This window comes from Stenella coeruleoalba, assembly GCF_951394435.1.
Source record: "Stenella coeruleoalba genome assembly, chromosome: 18".
NCBI lineage: Eukaryota > Metazoa > Chordata > Mammalia > Artiodactyla > Delphinidae > Stenella > Stenella coeruleoalba.
Genome location: NC_137164.1, coordinates 17,435,055 through 17,459,568, shown reverse-complemented (window position 1 = coordinate 17,459,568; position 24,514 = coordinate 17,435,055). Strand labels below are relative to the sequence as shown.

The 24,514-nt window shown below is 33.0% G+C and overlaps 1 long non-coding RNA gene across 2 annotated transcripts in view; it reads right to left on the bottom strand.

The window, feature by feature from the left end:
* Positions 1-1,893: 1,893 nt before the first annotated feature.
* LOC307176475 overlaps positions 1,894-24,514 on the bottom strand; it is a 35,391-nt gene continuing 12,770 nt past the window's right edge. For both annotated transcript variants that reach the window (XR_013824786.1, XR_013824787.1), the window contains 7 exons: positions 23,693-23,758; positions 11,700-11,781; positions 8,914-9,007; positions 8,437-8,555; positions 6,672-6,739; positions 5,754-5,850; positions 1,894-3,646 (listed from right to left, as the gene is read on the bottom strand). This is a non-coding gene — a long non-coding RNA (uncharacterized lncRNA). The remainder of the gene's footprint in view (positions 3,647-5,753; positions 5,851-6,671; positions 6,740-8,436; positions 8,556-8,913; positions 9,008-11,699; positions 11,782-23,692; positions 23,759-24,514) is intronic.

The following is a 24,514-nucleotide window of genomic DNA, read 5'->3' as shown; positions in this document are numbered from 1 at the left end:
TCTGGCAAAGGACAATGTGTCAGCAGTTATTTCTGTCACTAATAGCACCTAAAGCTTGAGTGGTTTCCATATGTACTTAAAAAAAAATTCATCCACAACCCAAGGGGTGGTATTTAAATGTTTTGATTTGATTGATTTGGGTCACTTTCACTAAAATAAGCACTCAAAATAAATAATAAATATTTACAGGCCTATTTCCCAGAGGGGCAAATAAACATTAACAAATGTGCCAGGGCTGATGTTCTTTACTGTATTAATAATTCTCTCCTATCAAGAATCTCTATATAAATTTGAAAGAGAACCAGAGTAGTCTGAAAAGTACTTGAACTGTAAAAACTAAGAAGCCTGCATTAAAAGACGTCATAAAAGCTATCTTCTCAGCCAAGGCGTTAACACTTCTTAATCAAGTTTCAACTATGATTTAGGCTCAAAAGACTGGCAAAGAATATACAGATTATTTCCTGTTTATGTGATGACAGAATCAACTAGACCCAGTGCCAATTTCAGAGTGAGATTGATCTTCCTAGGAACACTCCACTTAATAAATAACTGAGCATCTACTATGTGTCTAGTAAGATAAGAAAAGCTCCAATTGAAGCTGAATCCCCCCCTATATTTAACTACAGAAAGAGAATTCCAAAAGTGGCAATTCTAAGCCCAAGCTATGGCGCAGCAGTCTTCTGAAATATCCAAGCACCCTGGAATATAAGTATCAGAGAATGTCCCACTGACACTATGATTCAACTCTCTTCAAATCAAAACGGTATGATTAAGAATTTCTCTGGAATTGGTTCCTTCCTGTTAGTTTATCCAAATTCTTCAACTTTATTCTCCTCTGAAGTCTTAAGAGGAAAATGAAAACTTAATGATCCAGTTCTATACTGGACTTACCCAACAGCCTTGATAAAGTAATCTTTCTTGAAACCAAATGCCAACTTTTAAGTTTTAGTATTCAAAAACTATGTTCCAATTTCAGTAACTTATTAACATTTATTTTCATTATTTGTTTTCAGACAAGTGACACATACTTCTTGAAACCGTGATCTTGAACTTCTTAAGGGAGTACCTTCCTTAGATACTGTCAGTTCTGTTAAAATAATAGTTTTCAGTAAAAGCTGTGCTAAAACAAAAAATCTAGAAATATCCCTGTAGTTTCCTTTAGTCAAAACTTGTTAGCACAAGTGCGCTTATTTTAAAGGCAAGAATTTGTTCAAGCTGATGTATTGATTTTCATCATCTCAAATGATGTCTTTAAATCTGATTCCCTCCTCCGCCCCCATGTCATCGCTCTGAGGTCCTTGGTAAAGCAGTCCATTTCCATAATGCACACACACATCCATAGTCAGTAGAAATCCCTTGCTTAAGAGTTTATATTTGCATCCCTGAAACTCAATCTCCCCAGTTTTGCCCTTCTATATTTTGCAATACAGAATAAAAGTCTCAATATTGTTCTTTTTCAAGCAAGCTTCTTAATACCTCCACCCACCCCTGAGGACATTTGACATCTCATATTTTTTCAGTTCTCTGAATGCCCTCTGAAACTGGTTCACATCCATAGTCTGCATGTGTCCTGACATGAACCATACAAACCAAGACTTTCAATCAACAATGATTTGGGAGAACACGTGTTTATTAGCATATAGCAATAGTTTATCCTAAATAAATGAAGAATTTTCATGCTAGTTTTGAAATTTGTTGAATCTTTACCCAAATTCCAAACTAAATTATCCAATTTGACTACCCAAAAAACCATCCACAATTCTTTTTAAAAAAAGGAATTTAATGAATATAGAAATATTGTAAAATCACAAATTTTTTCCTGAAGAATATAACTATAAGGAACTTTTTAGAAAGAGTAAGTAATCAATTTTTAAAGATCCAAATTCCTTGGGTTTTAGGGGTAAATACATCTAAAGAGTTATATTCAAAAAACTGGTCTGATAGCTTTACTATTATGGACCTGAGGCTTTACTTTTGGGTGCTTTCCCTATTTTTTCAAAGGATGCAATGCCCACTAAAATGGTGACAAAAGTGGCATAACAGAGGGTCTAACTTGACATCTGTACCATAGGTGAGTTCTGGTGACAAACACCCCTCTGAGTCAGATTTTTAGACTCCCAAATGTTTATTTGATTAGCCAAGTTGTCAGATTCTAAACCTGCCTGTCTAAAACTACTGTTAAAGAGGTTTAGTTAAATTATAAAATATTGAAATGTGAGAAATTGGTTGAGACATACTATTTTTACATTCTAAATGGGTCACTGTAACAGACAGGTCATACACTATGAATTTATATATGTGTCGTGTTTACATTTTGATAACCATAGCCATGTGTTTGAACTGAAATGTCTGTAATTAGTAAATGTTTTTTGAATATCAAATGTGAATTCCACAATTTTAGAACACCAGCTCAGCTTTTTGATAAATTTGATGTGATTATTGGGGTACAAAAGCAGCATTTCTCTAATGGTCCTAGATTTCCTTCAGCAAATCTTGAGCAATACATTTTCAGTAATTATTTTTCTTTCTCTCCCAATGAAAACCCTTCAATGACATCCCTTGCCTCAGAAAGGCTCTCAAACTATGCAAAGGTACGCTTGGGGATGACATGCAGGTGTGAAAGAGGAAGCCAGACGGTAAACAAGATGCATCTTCTCATGTACTCAAATTTACTAAAATATTTTGAGAAAAAAGAAATTTTAAAATGTATGCATTTTTACAGTAAAACATTATGGAACAAATGATAAAATTAGTGGTATTTTTTGGGTATACAGTTGACCCCTGAACAAGGGAGTTAGGGGAACTGACCCACCTTGCAGCTGAAAATCCACGTGTAACTTTAGAGTTTGCCTCTGTACCCGCGGTTCCTCATCCTCAGATGGTGTAGTATTGTAGTACGTATTTACTGAAAAAAATTAAGTGGACTCTCACAGTTCAAACCCATGTTGTTTGGGGATCAACTGTATTGTAGATAAATGTAAAGAAAAACCTTTTGAGCCAGGAGCATATCTCATATCTCTTTTCCAGAGGGTGATGTTCTTTCCAGTTTCTGGCATAGTCATGAATTAAGAAATAAATTTGTTAATCCAACTACACAACTAGAAGGAAACAATATACTGCTAATAATAGTTGCCATTGGATGGTAAAAATGTAATTTTTAAATAGAATTTTTTGCCTTTTTCGAGGTTTCTATGCCTATACATTATTTTTATGCTGGGAAAAATTAAAACAAACTTCATTTTAAACAAAAATTCTTTTAAGATCTGAAAGTCAGTTTCACTGTGCTATTAAATATCTATAACTATAAAATAAACCAGATTTGTTTTTCTTTACAGCTTATTAATATAGTTTCAAAATTAAAATAGATACCTACTCCTTTTCTTATACTTACCTTTTGAGGTTTTGGGGGCTGGAAGACCGGGGAAAAGACAGCAAAACCTCTCAACAGAGAATTCAAGAAGTGATTCTTGAATTCCTTTTCACCATTCCTTTGAGAACACAGAGTAGATTGCTCCCCTGAAGCTGATTTTAAAGTTATCTGATTTTTGAAATTACCTGTTCAGTCCTTCCCATGATAGTTAATTCTTCATTATCACTTCTAAATTTCCTGAACCCATAGGAACTTAGGGTTTCCATTTACAGATTCCTAAAGGAGGTGATTAAGTGGTGGTAAGGCTGCTGCAAGTAACTGTTTTTATTTTTCAAGGAGCTCTCTCTCCTTTTCAAAAAACAACCTCCCTCCCCCACTCACAAAAATCATACATGCTTATTTACCATAAGAATAAGTAAGATTTATCTCACATCCATAGCGAACCAGTAATAACATTTTAGCATATGTATTCTTTTAATGAGTCTGTTCACGCTATTTGGTAACCTTTTTTCACTTAATCATGAAGTTTCTAGCTCATTAAAATACTGATTACATTATTTTAAACAGCTGCATCGTATTCCACTCAGCATGTTATTTAATCAGTTTTTTATTATTGGACAGTTTAAAAACTTTCAATCTTTTGATATTATAAACACTATAATAAACACATGGATTACTTTTTAAATGAGAATATTAATAGCTTTTACAGTATTAGAAAATTGAAATAGAGAATCCAGTATTCTTTAAAAAAATTTTTTTTTTCTCAATCATTCAGCTCTTTATTAAATGCCTTTTTATGTGCTATGATGCTCTAGGTCACTCAACTTTGGCCAGATACAGATCAACTATAAAGCTTTAAAATCATGATGCCTGGGTCCTACTCACAAAGAATTTTTTTAATTTGTTAATTCTTTTAACGTGCTAAAATCCTAGAAATATATTATGACTGGTCCACACTCTACTGTATGTGATATATATTTTAATATAACTGAGGAAAAAATCAACTATATCACTTGTCAGCATAAAATTAATATTTGAACTTTGGGACCTAATATTTAGGCTGGTGTTTTGAAGTTCTGGATATCTTAGTCCACTTGCTTTTTGTTCTTAAATTTAAATTTTTTCTTCACATTGCCAATACATTTATAAAAGGTTAATATGCATGAATAAATGAGATACAATTAATGATTAATGATAATGAATGTACTTCTCTGTTAAGTGAGAGAAAAAGGTTAAGAGCTACAGGTATAAACCATTCATAACATGGGAAGGAGGGATAATGCCAGACTGTTAAAGTCAGGAAACACTCAGCACACACAAGAGGTTTGACCTGCTTTTTAAAAATGTACAGGAATTAGTCGGGGGAGAACTGGGGTGGTGAAATGGCATAAATAAGGGCACAGAGATAGAAAAACAGACGGAGCAGGACTAGTTTGCTTGAAGAAAAATGGAAAAACTTAAGGCTGGGGCAAGATCATGAGGTCTAAGTTAAGAAGTCTGAATTTTATTTAATTAGCAAAAGCATGATGAAACAATTACAGGCAAAGAACTCTTCAGCTAAAATGCTAATAGGAATAAGTGAGAAAAATGGCAGCAATTCCTAGAATGGAGGAGTTGAAGACAACTGTGATTTGTTTGAGTAAATGACAAATGCGAACAAGTTCAGAGTGTCTCTTGGAGCTATTAGCTTTGACTACCTAAACTGAGCAAGTAAAAAACAATTTCAGACCAATCAAGTCACAATTCATAAAAACCTGATCATCACACATACACCTATTAACCATTTAAACATTTTGTTTATGTTCTAAATGGTCTCAGATGGAGGTTCTAACCTTGAGTGAGATCCAAAAAAATATTCTATCTACAAAGGTCACATAGGCTGATGCACATACAACTGTCAAGTTTCTCTTAAAGTAAGGAAAATTAAATCTGTACATTAAGTTAAGAACTTAAACAGCCCTAAGATCTGGCTCCTATAAACTTTTTGGGTTATGATTCTCCTTCTTGTATATTTGATCATAGCCATCGAGACCTTTTTGCTGCTCTTTTTGGTACACACCAAAAATATTTTAGCCTCAAGGTCTCTGTAGTTGTTATTTCACCTGCTTGAAAGGCTCTTCTCCCAGAAACCTAATGGTTTGCTCCGTTTTTTATATCTTTGTTCAAATGTCATTTTTGTGAGGCATTTTTGGACCACACTATTTAAAAACACATCTGCCTGCCTTCCAAACACGTTTAACCCATCCCTCCCACTTCCCTTGCTTTTTTTCTTCATAGAACTTATCACCATCTGACATACCACATATTAGTACTTATCAGTTTGTCTATTCTATTACCCATGCCTCACTCCCAAAATTGTAAGCTCATGAGGGCTGGAATTTACCTGTTTTGTTCAGTGCTGATCCTCAGTGCCAATATAGTAGAATAAATAAATTTGTAGTCCTCTCTATATAAATGCTTCAAATCTATTTTTAATGCTCCTTGTTAAACATAAGCCAGAAAAGACATTTATGGAAAAACAAATTAACATAAAAATCTGCATAGACTATGTTAAAATGTACAAATTCTCTTAAGAAATGACGTACTTAAACTTTCTTTACTTCTAACTATGGGACAACATTCTACTTTGTTGCTTCATGCTAAAGTGGTATTTTTAACTGATCACATGAAAACTTAAAAAATTTATCCTATAGTTTAGTATCATATGCATTAAAGTCCAAACAGAAAAAAACTTTTAGTGGTTCTGTTAGAATTTATGTCCCTGAAAAATGTTACTTTCATAAATACAAGCATTCCCAAAGATTTTAAAATAATGAGATGTGGAAATAAGCAAACTCTGGAGTGATTTTAAAGTTTCTACTACTTCCTAAAGATATTAATCCATGCTAAGTGCTTAAATTATAAAATGAAGATATACAGAATAACTTTAATAACAAGTTAATCAAATTGACATTTAGTGTAAAGGTGGCTTAAAAATTTTTCTCAGCATAATTTCTCAAACAAAATCTAACCCTATAGCATAAGATAAATAGAAACAATAACAAGATTCTCTAGGCAGTTTACATTTTTTCAAAACACAAAAGTTCAATCACAAGAATATGATAAGTATCAGATTATTCAAAGTTCCACAGAATTAAGGGAGACCTGTACTCATACATATGCTAATCTAAATGTATTGTTCATGAAGTTTTTGCATGAATCCCATGGATTAAAAATCAAGAAATAGACCCAAAGAGAAATGATAAATGTTGAATTTAATTTCAGTATAATAAAAACAAAAACCCAGCAACTAACTTGTTACCTTGCACAGTAATTTTAACATAGTTTAAACTTATTTATTTTGCCAACATTTTCTTCATTGCAAATAGCCTAAAAAAAAAAAAATCAGAAATCTGTGAGATCTATTTTATAAATAAACAAGGTAAGAACATAAACTCTTAAATTCTGCTGGAGAAATTAATTCTCCATTAAAGGGGCTCAAGCTACTAGTAATAAAACAGAAATTTTAGGAAATCCCTTGATAAGAGGTAAGAAAATAAAAAATTTTAGCTGGAAATGTACTGATGATGGTCTCTTACTTCTTCTCCCAGACATGTAAGTATTGGGTTGGCCAAAAAATTCCTTAGGGTTTTAAGTAAAAATAAAAGACACATTTTTCATTTTCACCAAGAATTTTATTGAACAACGTATTCGCCCTTTTGTTCTACTACCTTCTGTCATTTTTCAGGCAACTTCGTAATTCCTCCTTCCCAAAATTTTTTATCTTTTTGAGCAAAGAACTATTCTAGGTGCCTTTTATAGTCTTGCAGGGAATTTAAATTTTTTCCATTAAGAGAATTTTGTGAAGACTGAAGTAAATGGAAACCCGAAGGTGCAATGTCTGGTGAATATGGTGGATGAATCAGAACTTCCTAGCCAAGCTGTAACACTTTTTGCCTAGTTATCAAAGAAACATGCAGTCTTGCGGTATCCTGATGGAAGATTATACGTTTTCTTTCTTTTTGCTTCTTAAATTTATTCATTTATTTTTGGCCGCGTTGCGTGGCATGTGGGATCTTAGTTCCCTGACCAGGAATCGGACCTGCACCCCCTGCGGTGCACGGAGTCTTAACCACTGGACAGCCAGGAAAGTCCCAGATTATGTGTTTTCTGTTGAGTAATTCTGGATGCTTTTCATCGAGTGCTGATTTCAGTAGGTCTAACTGGGAGCAGTACTTCTTGGAATTAATTGGTTTTCTGGAAGGAGCTCATAAGAGGGGACTCCCTTCCAATTCCACCAAATACACAACGTCACCTTCTTTGGATGAAGACCGGACTTTGGGGTGGTTGGCGGTGGTTCATTTCACTTGCCCCACGATCTCTTCTGTTCCACATTATTGTACAGTATCCACTTTTCATTGCCCGTCACAATTTGTTTTAAAAACGGAATGTTTTCGTTACGTTTAAGTAGAGAATCACACGCGGAAATAAGGTCAGGAAGGTTTTTTTCGCTTAACTTATGTGGAACCCAAACATCAAAGCGATTAACATAACCAAGCTGCTGCAAATGATTTTCAAAGCTTGATTTGGATATTTTGAGTATGTCAGCTATCTTCCACGTGGTATAACATTGGTTGTTCTCAATTAATGTCTTGATTTGATCCCTAACAACTTCAATTGGTCTACCCAACCGTGGAGCATCGTCCAGCAAGAAATCTCCAGCACAAAACTTCGCAAACCACTTTTGACAGGTTCGATCAGTCACAGCAATTTCTCCACACAATGCACGAATCTTTTTTTGCGTTTCAGTTGTGTTTTTACCTTTCTTGAAATAATAAAGCAATAATATGCCGAAAATATTGCTTTTTTCTTCCATCTTCAATACTAAAATGGCTACACAAAAATTCACCAATTTTGATGTTTTTTTTTAAATGCACTCTGATATGACAGCTGTCACAATACAACCTAACAAAACTGTTTCGAATGAAGTTAAAGACAACTAAGCGCTCACTACTAGAGCCATCTTATGGGAAAAAACCGAACGAACTTTTTGGCCAACCCTATTAATAACAGATCTAAATACTTACTAGAGCCAAATCTATCTCAAAAGTTTAGGACATTAATTTTTCTCCTTTTTGCTAATACTCAATGAGAAACAACACTTAGAATATAACTTTTTCCATGAATAAGGGATAGTAATATCCACCTGCAAAAGGAAAAAAAAATTGATTTAGAATGTCAACTTCTAAATAAATAAATACATTAACTTAGAAATCATAGTTTATTAAAGTATAATCTTGCTAATCCAGTTATGGCTAACCTGAACATATATCAGTAATGATACCTGGTGGCTTAAAAACACCTCTAATTCTATAACAATTAAAAGGTTACATAATTGATTGAAGAAAATCTTTACTGTTAAATATGGCATTTAGTCTATGATCAAATTGTCAATTCTACTTTCACATATATGTGATCTTAAGAGACTTGAAGTTGAATATAGTATGCAAGCTGAATTGTTCAACTATTACGATTATCCCTCTGACTACCTCCTGAATACTTGCCTGTAGTCCTCTGAGTTAGCTCCAAACTCAATCCATACTCCAAGTAACAGATTTAAGATGCTCAATATTGGAATTATTTGGCATCAACTTAAACCTGAATGAAAAAGATTAGGATTTTTTTCCAAAGAAGGTGGAAAAAATGAAAGCTTAATATACACCCATATATAGTTATTTCTTCTTTGCAAAAAAATAAATGGCCATATTAAGACTAACATGAAAGGGTATAACTTTTATTTTACTATTTGCTCTTTGTGTTTCAAAATTACACAAAGATGGAAATATATTAACTCTTACAAATAAAACTTTAAGTCCTGTTGAGTTACCTAAATGAGTGTTTCATTAGGTACTGACAGGCTATTTCACCTTCTCTAATAAGAGACTGGAAAGAAGTTGCATACTGTTATAATGAATTTCAATGCAACAGTTTTTCTATACTTTCTTACTCTCCCAATATTTCAATTTTTCTTTAATCTATTCTCAGGATTGAATTAAGTAAAGTTTTTATTTAGCCCCAAATGATCCTTTTTCACATCTTGAGCACCTAGATATAAAGATTTATTTAGTACATATAAAATGCATTTAGAAGGCAAATTAGACTAAATATAATTTTCTAAAATCTGACTTCAAATACATTAAGGAAAACAAAAGAAAAAATAGAAATCTAATTCCTGGGTTCTTCCGGAAAATACTGGACAAACTTTGTAATTCATTCAATAAATATTTCTAAGTATCTATGCATTAGTTCCTGAAATATTCTCAGTGGAACCAAAAATTACCATATATTTGTTACGGTCTTTCATGAAATGGCTGAGATAAAATAAAGGGAACAGGCTAAAAGCTTGATGAATGACTTTTAAAAGCCCCAAGGCAATATTTCCATGGGAAAGCTGGCATTTGATTCTCGCCAATATGGTATACTACTTCTTTATTTTGGGAAAAAAATTTTGCTGGAAAAAAGTGAGATTGTTCTTAAAAATGAGAGCTTTGTCTTATATATTTTCTTTACCTTGAAATAAGAATTTAAACAGAAGATGCTCAAATACAACTCCTTAAATTACATCTGAAATACTTTTAGGGTTTCCAATAGAGACAATTATAATTGAAATGATTTGTTAAGAACTGCTTGTATTTTATAGATTTCCTGCTTGGTTACAACTGAAAGGAGATATTCCTTGTAGGAAATAAGACCAGGAGTATAGTACACTACACAACCACACTCTTATCCTAAACATCAATTTTTAGTTTAATGACTTAATTAAACACCAACAAATAAGGAATAGAAGGTAAAGAAAACATTTTCCTTCAAACTTCAATTAAATTAAAAAATTTTGACTGTTTGCATCTATAAAATTAGTGACTATCATAATAATTTTTGGTCTTATGCTAAAGTTAAATATTAGATATAAAAAAAAGCAAACAAGGCCTTCATATTTTTGACTTTACTTTCTAACGAAAATCTGTGGCTAAGGATTAAAAAAAATTTTTAAATAAAAACACTAAAAAACCAATATGATAGGATAAAGTCAGAAGACGTAAGGTTAAAGATCCTAATCTGCATGTGTAGCAGATTACTTAATTTGAGTTTCTGTTTCCTGAACTAACCAACAAATATACTTGTCATTTACAAGGTCTTTCCTACTTTTAAAGTTATGATTAAGTCTATTTTTGAGACACAGGATTTCAGGAATTTAATTCACATGTTTTGATACTTTCCCCTTTCCCTTATAAGAGAATATTTAGAAATATTACTAAAAATTATCCTCTAAGTTCTGTTCAAAATGTGTATTTTATAATGTACATTTATCTGTGAGATAAGCAAATGTCTTAATGTAATTTCATTTTACTAGAGAAATAAAGGGAAAACTAATATTTCCGTTCTACCTGAAGTAAAAATGGAATATTTAGACTGAATACAAATATGCATTAAAATAAATTTATTTGATGCTGTATGAGCTCTTTCAATAAACTTGATGGCATTCAACACAACCATTAAATTGCAATTATACTATTTTAATAAAAACATCTAAAAGTTAGTACTAACTTATTTTTATTGAATCATACTAAAAATAACAAGATTATCACTAATACTGAAAATTAATTATCAATAAAGCTGAAAATACATTGGTAATATTAATATACATTAAAATATGACTGTAGAGTATGGCCAACCTTACTTCAGCAGCACAGTTAATACTGGAGATAATTTTAGAAGTTTAACGCCAATATTTACGTGCTGCTAAGGCACTGCTGACATTGCTATCATAAGAGCTATGAATAAAAAGAAATATATTTTCTTCAGAAGATCAGATCCTTGTATTTTTGAGGCAGCACAATATGGCCTGCACCTTTTCAAAATCCACAAACCATTATGTGCTGCTACTTTACTCCAAGGTTTTGTTTTTTTAAACACACATTAGCACCTAAAGATACAAAAAAAATTTCTTTCAGGAAAAGAGAGGGTAAATACATTAAAAAACCCATGTTTAAAGATTCTAACATTAACATAGTATGCATAATTAGTTATTTCTTGGAAGCTTTTGAGTAACATAATAAAACTTATTCCTACATTGAAAATTTAAGGAAAAGCCTATTATGTGCGAAGCACCTTGCTATAGGTTAGGAACACAAAGTTGTATAATATGAGAAAAATAAAAGCATTTTTTTCTGTGTCAACTTAATAAGTAAATACAATTAAATATTTAATCAAACTTTTGAATGTATTAAATATATGAAGTTATTTTTTCCTTTTATAAACAAACAGTGAATTCATAAAATTTGGTCTTTACCTTGGTAAAAGCATAATTTACAAACAGCATTTAATTCCTTGCAGTACACCATTCAAATGACATCTTCATCAAGTAGGTAAGACTTCATGTCAAGGGAAAAATAAGAAATGACATACAAGAGCTAAGTTTCAATAAACTTAAGCTAGCAAAACGCAAATATACTTTTAAAGGAAAAAAATCAGAAGTCATGTGAAATATTTTAATACTAAATACAGTAAAAATATACAGAAGGCCTAAAACAAACCAATTTTCTCTTAATTTGTTAAAAAAATCCAAATATTATTTTACCCTCAACATTTATCTATTAGAATAGTTATTGTTAGACTTGGATATCACTTTATATAGGAAGTAATTCTAAAATATGAACCTTGGAAAAATGAGTTAATTTTGTACCCAGAGATGAGAAATAAAACAGGAACCCTGTGGCTCTTGATCTTCCTAGTCTCTTCCTGTCCCCACTCTTCACCAGGTAAGGAATTTTACTCCTAAACAGTTTCCACATACTCAGATGTTGGAATGAAATTTCTTCTCTCTCTAGAAGATACCAGAAAACTACCACCACTGTAGCTCAAGCTTCGACAACCTCTTTTATCGCAGTTTTCTTACCACTAAAATGGCTACGCTAAAGCTACACTACTTCTATTACAGAATAAGGGGATGTGCACTGAAATTTGCCCCTCCCTTCTAATATCTAATTGTTTATACAAAGCATAATTGTCCTATATCCCACATTAATTTTTTGTGAATATTTTCCCATTAAAAGTATATGTAGCTAATCTTTTCTTTTCTTTTTTTCCGGCCTGCCGCTAGGCTTGTGGGACCTTAGTTCCCCAACGAGGGGTTGAACCCGGCCCTTCGGCAGTGAGAGTGTGAAGTCCTAACCACTGGACTGCCAGGAAATTCCCATGCAGCTAATTTTCTATTTGAGCAACCAGTTTCATATCTTACTCTATTATTGTCTCAAGTTTCGGCACAGTTTTTAATATGTAACCAAAATAAATGTTTGTAATGACTTGAGAAACACATATCTGTATTTATCAATTATATTAAGGAACTGTCCTTTTAGGCTACCCTCCCTGCTCGAACAGACAAAACTGTGAACAGATTTTCAAATATACATAATTTATATATGCACATTTTTCATTTAAAAATATTTTATTGAACATCTACTATGTTCCAGGTACCGTCCCACTTGTTATGTGAGTCGGTATACTGGTGTACCGAACAGACATAATCCCTTCTCAAGAAAGAATCTAAAATCATTTAAATTATAAGACACAAAAACATAAAGCAAATAATTGTTCAAGACTGCGTATTTTTCTTTGCCCATGCAAAGCAGACATATACATTAAATGATTATTCTAAAATCAAATGGGTTATTTCAATTCGTATCTTTTTTTTTTGCAAAATCTATATGTATCTCTCTATATACATATTCGGCAGTGAAAGTGCAGTCCTAACCACTGGACTGCCAGGGAGTTCCCCTAAATCTACAAATTTTAAACTAAGCCAAGTGTGCCAAACTTGAAAGAAATAAGTGTGAATACTGCAAAATACAAATAGTTTTATAAATCTTTAAAAAAACCTTCACAGTGAATGTCTTCACTTATTATTGTTTTATTTTTAAAAATTGTGGTTAAATATACGTAATATAAATTCTACCATTTTAAAGTGCATAGTTCTGTGGTATTAAGTCCATTTACTTTGTTGTGCAACCATCGCCACCACCCATTTCCAGAACCTTTTCATCTATATCAACTGAAATTGTACCCACTAAATACTAACTGCCCACTCCCCCAATCACCTCAGCCCCTGGAAACCACAATTCTACTTTTGAATTTGCCTATTCTAGGTACTTCATGTAAATGTAATCATACAGTATTTGTCATTTTGTGTCTGACTTTTTTTACTTAGCCTAACTTTTTCGAGGTTCAACCACGTTGTTCCATATATCAGACTTCCTTCTTATGGCTGGGTAGTCATTCAATTGTGTATATTACTACATTTTATTTGTCCACTAATCTATAGACATTTGTTTTGTTTGATCTTTTGGTTATTATGATAACTGCTGCTATGAACATTTTTATAACTATCTATGTGAGTCCTGATTTCAATTCTTTTGGGTATATACCCCATTAGGCATCACTGGATCATACAGTAATTCTAATTTTTTGAGGACCTGCCATACTGTTTTCCAGTGGTTGTACAATTTTACACCTCCATCAGCAGTGTACAAAACTTCCAATTTTTCTACATCCTTGTCAAGACATATCTCTTTTTTTGATAATGGCCATCTTAATGTGAGTGAAGTACTATCTCGCTGTGGTTTTGATATTCATTTTCCTAATGATTAGTGACATTGAGCATCTTTTCTTGTATTTATTGGCCATGCGTATATCTTCTCTGGAGAAATGTCTATTCAAGTCTTTTGCTCACTTTTTAACTGAGGTTTTCTTTTTTTTTGTTACAGGAGTTCTTGATATATTCTGGATATTAATCCCTTATCGGATACATGACTTGCAAATATTTTCTAGGTTGCCTTTTCACTCTATTAGCGTCCTTTGATGCACAGAAGTTTTAAATTTTGATAAAGTCCAATTTATCTTTTGCATAGGCCTGTGCTTTTGGTGTCATATCCAAGAAATCATTGCCAAGTCCAATGTCATGAAGCTTTCCCCCTATGTTTTCTTCTAAGAGTTTTATTGTTTTAGTTCTAACATTTAGGTCTTTGATCCATTTTAATTTTTGTATATGGTGTGAGGTAAGTGTCCAACTTTTCTTTTGGATATCCAGTTTTGCCAAGACCATTTGTTGAAAAGACTGCCCTTTTCGCATTTAATTGTCTTGGCACATTTGTTGAAAATCATTTGAACATATATATGCAAGGGGCCTGGGGCACCTCATTTATTTTCTTGGGCCTCTACTTTATTCCAATTGGTCTATATGTCTGTCTTTATGGCAGTACCATACTGTTTGATTACTACAGGTTTATATTAAGTTTTGAAATCAGGAATTGTGAGAGCTTCAACATTGTTCTTCTTCTTCAAGATTGTTTTGGCTATCTGGTGTCCCTTGAGATTCCATATGAATTTTAGGATGTAATTTTTCTCTTTCTGCAAAGAATGTCATTGAGATTTTGATACAGATGGCACTGAATCTGTAGACCACTTTGGGTAGTATTTCATCTTAATACTCCCAATATATGAACATGGGATGTCTTTCCATTTACTTGTGTCTTCTTTATTTCTTTTAGCAATGTTATATAGTTGGCAGTATACAAAAGTCTTTCACCATTGTGGTTAATATTATTCCTAGGCATTTTATTCTTTTTGATGCTATTGTAAATGGAACTGTTTTCTTAATTTCCTTTTTGGGTTATTCACTGTTAATGCACAGAAATCCAACTGATTTTTTGTTTTGTTTTGTTTTGTTGTTTTTGAGGTACGCGGGCCTCTCACTGTTGTGGTCCCTCCCGTTGCAGAGCACAGGCTCCGGACGCGCAGGCTCAGCGGCCATGGCTCACGGGCCCAGCCGCTCCGCGGCATGTGGGATCTTCCCGGACCAGGGCACGAACCCGTGTCCCCTGCATCGGCAGGCGGACTCTCAACCACTGCGCCACCAGGGAAGCCCCTCCAACTGATTTTTGAATGCTGATTTTGCTTATTAGTTACAACAGGGTTTTTTGTGTGTGTGTGTGTGTGTGTGTGTGTGTGTGTGTGTGTGTGTGTGTGTGTAATCAAGGTTTTTCTACATGTAAGATCATGTCATCTGTGAACAGAAATAATTTTACTTTATAAATCTTTTATACCTAAAATCGGTTCACAGCTGTCTGGCAATCTTGGCCCATTCATTCATTCTTCTAGAAAAACATCAGACAGGTGTCTCTTCTCTCTTCAAACTTCCAATATCTCCCTTTCATCTTCACTTTCACTCAAAAACCAGAAGCTATGAGAAGAGAATTTCTGCCAGTTTCCACCACACCTATCTACATACATGTATCTGTCCCCATATAACTCTTTCTTTGAATTATGGATGAACAATCACTGTTCATAAGACCAATCCCTTCCCTTTTATACTAGATTTTATCCTCTCTTGCTTACTTAAGGATATTCCTGTAACACTCTCCCCTACATCTTTAATTTTTCTCTCTATTGGATCATTCCTATCAGCAAACATGTTATAATTTCTCTCATCTTAATTTCATCCCTTACAGATTATTACTTTGTGATAATATTGCAATTTTATCACTGATGTTTTAATAAACGCTCAGAGAAAAATTTTTTTCCTATTTTTATTTCTATTTTTAACTGAGACAAAAATCATAGCTTTCGATATGAAACCTGATAAATTTAAAATATTAGAAAACATTTATTTCCACATGCCAGAAAAATATGGAAATTCTTTATTTAAATGTATAATAAAGTGAAAGATTCCAGTGGAGCAATTCCAGAAATAGGGAAGGTACATCTCTCTTTACCTGTGTTCAACAGCAACAATAATCTCTCGAGCTGCTAAGCTTTGATTTTTCCTTTCCATTTATAATAATCTTCTACTTTGGGGTGCCAAAATAGGTTTTATATTATGCCTTCAGGAAGGGGTTATTTTAAACTCAAAATTTCTTTAATCTATAGACAGTTTCCATTGTCACATGATATGAAAATATTTATGCTACTTTGTTGTTTACACATATCCTTTATGTGTTACTAAATTACTTTAGATTTTTCAAATACTTAATTTTACTTTTAATCTGGTATTAACACAATTTATAATAGTAATTACTTTCTTCAAGTATGCTTCAAATTATGCACATAAACCTCTAAGGAGCTGGCTATATATAGCCCCTGGGCCACAGAGTGACTATCCTTGCTCAGGACAGTGGAATACTACACAAGTGGTATGATATATAGATATTATACCTGGAGAAAATAAAATTCACAGAAGACAGATTAAAACTTGCTTTTCTTTTACTTCTGATTTTTGGATACAAATGCTTAAAAACAAGGATTTTATTAACAAGATACATTTAAAATTCAGTGTTGAGAACAGGCTTGAAATAATATTCAGATATAATCCAGAAAGCCTGTTTTATAATCCAAAAAAACCTAGTTTTTCAGTTTAAGTGAATATAAATTTGTATTGTTGCTACATTCCCTTGATTTTTTTCTGATGAAGAAATTAATGAATGATTACTTAAAAACTGTGCGAAGTGGATTTCAATCTATATAATTTACTCCAGAAAAGTCAGGAGATATATATATGTATTTACACAACATATATATATACATATATATATATATGGTACAATATATAGAGTTATATATATGTTATCATTTTATTATTAGATATGTTATCATTTTATTAGATTTCCTAACAACAGTTTCCTTATATACAAAGTTAAACTACTTACAAGCTAAACATTTATATTTATTGAGTTTTAAATTTTTGATGACTTTACTCCCTAGATATGAATAAATTATAAATATACCATAATGTCAGCCAAGAAATGCAATATAAAAAGTTTAATGAGAACATAAATAAATATGCTGTTTATCTTAACTTTTTTTCTTAGACACATTCTTCTTTTGCATTCAAATTATGGATACTTACCCATTGCTATTCTCTCTTTACAATTTTTATGCTGTGTCAATCATTCCTTGTATTCAGTTGGTCAGTAAAACCAACTGACCCTTTTTTTGAGATCGCAATTCATCAATTTCTTTGCCATTCTTAATGTCATACCTTAAAATCACGTCTAAGTACCTGATAACTAAAATTGCATTTCAGCTTGACTTCCCATCTTTAGTCAATTAATAAACTTCCTGAAACTCATATATTCAAGAATATATCTGTGGTTTCCCAAGTGGAGTGTGTACTTCTCTGCCTAGTATCAAGGTCTATATAATCAGGACCTAACCAGTATTTTCTATTTCTCTCCAATGAAAACACTCTACAATTCAAGTTAAAAGATATCTTTTAAATGCCTTATGTGGACCTTTTTGAAATAATCAGAAATTTTAACAGGAACTAGATATTATTACAGTAAGGGATTATTATTAATTTTGTTAGTGTGTTCAAAGTATGGTGGCTATATATTTAAGGGAAAAGGGTCCCTATAAGTTAGAGAAGTACATGAACTATTTGTGAGTGGACAAAAGACTGATCAAGCCTGATGCTACTGTGGCCACCAGGTGAGTAGCAAGTGGAACAAACACAATTACTCATCATTTGAGTGTGACTATCCTCTCCCATTGAGTGATTTTTCAAGGCTCCCGCAAGAACTGAGATGCTTATAATAAATTGTTTTTCAGTTCCTTCCTCCCCTAAGCTGTATATTCCTACCCCATCTTTGAATCTTCACTAAACCTACTGCTGGAGGCTAAAATATTCACTAACGCCTTTTCCACTTATGCCTACTTTTAAGGACAATTTAAGTCTATCTTCTCTGGTGGATTCTTACTTCAACCTTTCTGAAGGTTACTAATACTGAACTGTCCATTCACAGTAAGTTTTGAATACAGACTATTATTCCCAGGATTTAGTACTGTGCTGAGCAGATAACTGGTTTCATTATTTCATACCTATCCTCCTTTCAAACTGGACTATGTGGCAATGCTTCCAGTGGTATGGACCATGCCATTTCTCCACTCCTACATCTCAGTCCACTGGAAACCTCATAGTGCCTACATCCTTTAATCTCTCCTTCCAAGTTTGCTGGCTAAAACAAGAGCCACCTTCAACAAGTAGATATGGAAAGAGCCCTGATGACTAGATGCAAAACCAAAAAAAAAAAAAGCTATTAAAAAAATCAGAAAATAAGAAGTTCTAGACATGTCTCCTAAGCTCTTAAATCATCCTGACTGCAGTGGAATTCACTGGTCAATTTCTGCATTTTTAACTTTATCAATGAAATGAATAGTAGAAATAATTTATTGAGGCAGCAATTACATAGAGCAGTGAATTTGAAGGCAGAAGACCCAAGATGAAATCCTGGCTCTGTCCCTTAGGAATCAAGATCTTGGATAAATTACTTCAGTACACAGAGCCTCAGTTTCCTCTTTGTAAAATGGGCCTATTAACGTCTACTTCACGAAACTGCAGTTAAGACAGCACAATCTTAAACTTTTATGAGCACATATAGTAGTGAACAAGTATTCAACAAATACCTGCTGAATCTAAATTTATAGGATTTGAAACACACCTCAGACAAACTTAGGGTTTTGGCAGACTGTGATTCAATATAAACCAACAGTACTGATGACAAAGAGAAAGTGGAATCAGGATGCATTAATAGAAGTATCTTATTCATAAGAGACATACTGTGTTTTGTACCTCAAAACACATTGAGTATACTGGGTTCAGTTCTATATACAATATTTTAAAAGGAATACTGACAAAATGTAGCAGATCCAAAGTGAAATACCCAGGATACTAATGGTCTAGAATTCATATTGTGAGAACCAGTGGAAGGACTTGGGTATGTTTAGCTTAGAGAAAAGATACAAAAACTATTTTTAGAAGATAAATCTAGGGCCAAAAATTAAGTCGTATGCTAAACTGAAACCTGCTCTTTTACAAGAATTTTATTTTCTATGAGTTATTAATGACATAAATACAATTTATAACACTAAGGAAAAAGTCTATTTATTATGGTTCTAATTTTAATATTCTGAGGGCTAAAATAAAATGAATACAGATCAGTTTAAAAATTGACTTTTGGGCTTCCCTGGTGGCGCAGTGGTTGAGAATCCGCCTGCAGATGCAGGGGACACGGGTTCGTGCCCCGGTCCGGGAGGATCCCACATGCCGCGGAGCGGCTAGGCCCGTGAGCCATGGCCACTGGGCCTGCGTGTCCGGAGCCTGTGCTCCGCAACGGGAGAGGCCACAACAGTGAAAGGCCCGTGTACCGCAAAAAAGAAAAAAAAAAAAAAAATTGACTTCTAGGAAAATTCAATGTATTTTACTAAGCTGTCTTGTTAAGGATTTGGAGGACAAACTGCCAATTTTAAGTTCTGACTATAGGGCACCAAATTCCAGAGGCATAAGAAACAGCTTGTAGAGCCAAATTAAGGAAAACAAAACTGAAAAAAATTTTAATAAACTTACTGGATATAACAGGAAGAGTGAAACTGACAGTCTAGGCAAAAAGTCAGGTATGACTGCTGACAAGTGGATACATGTTTAAGTCAATCTGCATTCAATTTATTCCTGTTTTTACAGGGAGATAATTTTGAAGACTCAAATTTCAGACAAATAGGCAAAGGGCAAGACTGCAGACAGTAGTCTGGGATGTTACCTACTGTACTTATGCTTAGAACTTGAAATCCCTATCATACTAGAGTTCATTATATTTGTATATTCATTTCCTATTTAAATCAAGGCCTGTGCTATTAAATTCTGACTTGTTTTCATTTCCTAAGAAAATATCCAAAGTAAGTTCACAAATAATAAGTTTTCTATTATCCTTCTTTGAATCACCCATCTTGAACTGAGAAGTTGTTCAGGGTGGGAAAACAGCGAATTCATTCCCTTTCTATAGTTTTGGCATTAAAATTCAAATTTTATAGCTATAATTCTTGTGAGATCAGAAACACAGCACTGCCGTAAACATTAAAGCTCAAATTTAACTCGTTCTCTTAAACATACATGTGTCAAATATATAAAATTTTGAGGACAGGAACACCTGGCATTTGATTAAGCATTGTCTACTTCTCAAAAATAGCTGTTATTTGAACAATGACTGAAAAATGGCTGTTGCATATTGTCAACTTTCTCTATGTTCACAAACTGTAAAACAATATACAGCTTTAAGAGCTTAGATATGATATGTTTACTAAATTAATATCAATTGATGATGTTATTAAGTTTGCAAATCCTTCCTTACCACCAAATGCTGACAGTACCTAGCATCCTTATAAAATTTTCTGCTTTGGATTATAACACTCTTTACTAATCCAAGTGCCAAAAAAGCAATTTGTTTTTTTCTCTTTTGGCACAGAAACATTCACATTATAAAATTATTCAAGATAATTAAAATTTCCCCATGAATGGCATAGGTAGACAGTAATTTACACCAGTAAATTTCCATCACAAATAAATTAAAAATAGGAGAAATTTCAGCTACATCTAGGGACTCATAAAAAAAGCATTACATTTTCATTGAAAACACAACAGATTTTATATCATTTGCCATATTGACTGCTTACCGCCCTACTGATTACAACATTCTGGTTTTATTTCCAGTACTTTTAGTCAATCCTACATTTACACTATTTATAATTCAAGAACTGACAATATTTTCTATAATGGTATAATTACATGCCATTGCTATTCTATGGCTAACTTGATAACTTGATTTCTAAAAACGATAACCAGTCCTATGTGAGAAATAGTTGTCATTTCTTTTCACTAGCTTATCTCTTGGACAGCAGGCAAATTTAATAAGTCTCCTGAATTACAAGGTAATTTATCTCCATCACTTTTGTTTACAGGACTACTAACATTGACAGCATTGAATAGTGAATTTTCTGCTTTATCTTTTGTTTCCTATTTACAAAGTCAATCGCTTAAAATTTTTGTTATTGTAGATTAAAGAGACAGAAGCAATGATATTAAGTGCTGACAATGAACCTAAAGATGTTATTTTATTTAGCACCAAATGATACATTAATTTATTTTAAATTCACATAACAGAAATATATAAAAATCAAAAAACATAGCTCAAAAAAGAAAAAGTAGGAAGAAGTGTGACTATTTCTAAATGTTTTATGTTAAGCAACAAAAGTTTAAGAGCTTAAAATTGAAAAACAAATTTGAAAAATATTTCATCTCTACTCAATTTGTAAAAATGAATCAAAAACACTATCATTATTTAATTTTTACAGTATCAAACATATGGAACACTAATACTCCACAATTTCTGGAACATCCATATTCCACAAGTGAATAGTTAAAAAAAAATCCCTCTCTTAAAAAAACAATGGGGACTTCCCTGGTGGTCCAGTGGTAAAAGAATCCATCTTCCAATGCAGGGGGCGCAGGTTCGATCCCTGGTCGGGGAACTAAGATCCCACATGCCGTGGGGCAACTAAGCCCGTGTGCCACAACTACTGAGCTTGCGGGTCTCAACTAGAGAGCCTGTGTGCCGCAAAACTACAGAGCCCACATACTCTGGAGCCTGAGTGCCACAACTAAAGAGAAAACCCGCACACCACAACTAGAGAGAAGCCCACGCGCCATAACGAAGAGCCCATGCATCGCAATGAAAGATCCCGCATGCCTCAACGAAGATCCTGTGTGCCGCAACTAAGACCCGACACAGCCAAATAAACAAACAAATAAATAAATATTAAAAAAAGAAACAATAGTGTAAAATAAACATAAAAGAGAGAAAGACGGAATACACACACAATCATGAAGAATCAATGACCACTGTCACTATGTGCCTATTCTTCTGGGTATTGTTTAATTGGAAACAACGCTATTCTAGTATCTAAGATTAAAAGTAACTCCAGGCATATTACATAGAAGAGACAAGAGTAAGCATTTCAACTATGAAATACCACAAATGACCTATTTTAAAAGATGCTGGAGAGTATCCAAGCAAGGCTGCTTGCTTAGAAATTTATAAAGGAGATGAAATGAGCTTAAGAATGTGATGTTATCTGTACTTATAAATCTGTTGGAAATTAATGATACCTATTTCTTTTTGAAAAGTGGACTGCCCTCCAGTCTACAGTAAGACTGCAATACCAACTGAAAAGATTTCTTTTTCTGAGATTTAAGTTGAAGAAAAGCTGAGCTGGCTTCCAAGGGACCAATTAAGAAAGCCAAGCCTGGATTATATAGGATTCTTTGGGGATTTGCAAATGTTTCCATTCTAGTTTTCCAGCAACAAAAATATAAAGGGAAAAAATTATAAAAAGAAGTGATCAGTGGCATTTGGTTACTATTCTTCAAACTGGCTCATTACTACAAATTTTCAATATTTAATTGATTCACACCCTAAAAACTACTTAATTGAGCTCAATGGCTGATCTATGATCATAAAGTCACTCCTTGACACATACACATTATTTAATAATAATACACATTATTACTGGGTCACTAATGCAATGGTATGAGGTAATGTAAGAGAAGCACCTGAAGCACTCGTTTTCATTTAAACAGGGCCATCCCTCAATATCAAGAACAGAAACAGTAGCAGCTGAGTTTCTTTTATTTACAGATGTAAATTAGCTGAAGGAATACATGGAAATGAATCTTTTTGGTAACTGATTTTAGGGTCTCAAATTTAGGGAAATAAGTATCTTGTGTATTTACCATAACCTTGTTTTTGACAGTTTTTCTAGGGGTATGATATTAATTTCAGCTAACCTATTAGAATTATTCCCTTAGCATTTACAAGTTTCTCAAAAGTAAAATGAATCAGGGTAAAAATGTTTCTTATTCTAAGAGGTGTGCATGTGTATATATAAAAGGAAGGAAAAGGGATTGCCTTCCTGTTTTTCCCACCTCTTGAAGTTTAACAGCTAAATTTTAAGCACGTCACAAAGAAGTCAGAAGTGTAATCTAGTAAAATGTAAAAACAGATAAATGAAAAAAACTATTTCTCCAGTGGAGAGGACACTTCCACTTTATAAAACCATAAAATAACTGTCAATAAACCTGAATAATGATGATAATAAAAAAGACCACTACTTATTTATAAATTCCTTTGAAGGAAAAGGGTTTAAAATTATGATTCTCAGATTTAGAGATGATACAGCCTGGCTGTAAAATCCTTTCCAAAACAGAAAACTTACCCAAGGCAATGACATTATTTTTGCTCTAAAATGGACTAAATTAACATCAAACTTCAATGTGTTGGGGGTCAGGGGAGGTTAGAAAGTTGTCATTCTAGGATGGTAGAAAAAAAATTCAGAAATAAAGCAAAATATGACACCAAACAGTAACTTTTTACAGCAATGGCAGGGGGACTGTGAGTTAATACTTACAAGGTAAGAATTGCAGGGCTAAGTAGGGGGCTTGTTTTATATGATCTTCATTTTGTTGTTATTCACCTAGGAAAAAATAAGAGGGGAGACTTAAAAAATTTGATCACATTATATACGTTAGAAAATTTTCAACTGAGGTTGACAATCATTGTTTTTTGATCCTTATATAGCACTGAACAATCACAGATTAGAAATACCTAGCAGCAGCATTTATATATTTCAGTACAGAGTACTATCATTAATTTTTTAAATTCACTTTTCTATTACTATCACCCTCTTGAAGTTTAAAAGTCAAATATGTGAGTGTTACTAAAACTCACACTTCAATATCTAACTTGGAGCACACTGAGGTTTCTGGAAGACATCATACAATTGCAGATATTTTAAGATAAATTCAGTTTCATACCTCAACATTGACCAATCTCTTTCTCTTTGTCTCACACACATACACATGAAATCTACAAATCCATATACTGCCCAATTCCAAGAATTCTACTGTAATACAGTATAAATACAAAGCTTAGGTTGGAGCTTAAAATGCATGTAGAAATTTCTGAAAACAGTATGCTATGATCTATGGCCAAAATAAAAGAAAACACAGTCATGAAATTGCCTGAATTAAAGAGCAAACGAAAGAGTAGTGATAAAAAAAAGAGAAACTATTTCCATGGTTGTCCTTTCCTTATAAGAGTAGGGAGGATTAAAAGCCAGTATGCAAAGGAAGGAAACAGTATGGCTCATCTTCAAAAATAAAAGAATTTATTTAAAATTTAAAAATATCCTAGCAACGTAAGTTGGTTAGAATGTTTGATTTCTGTGGGC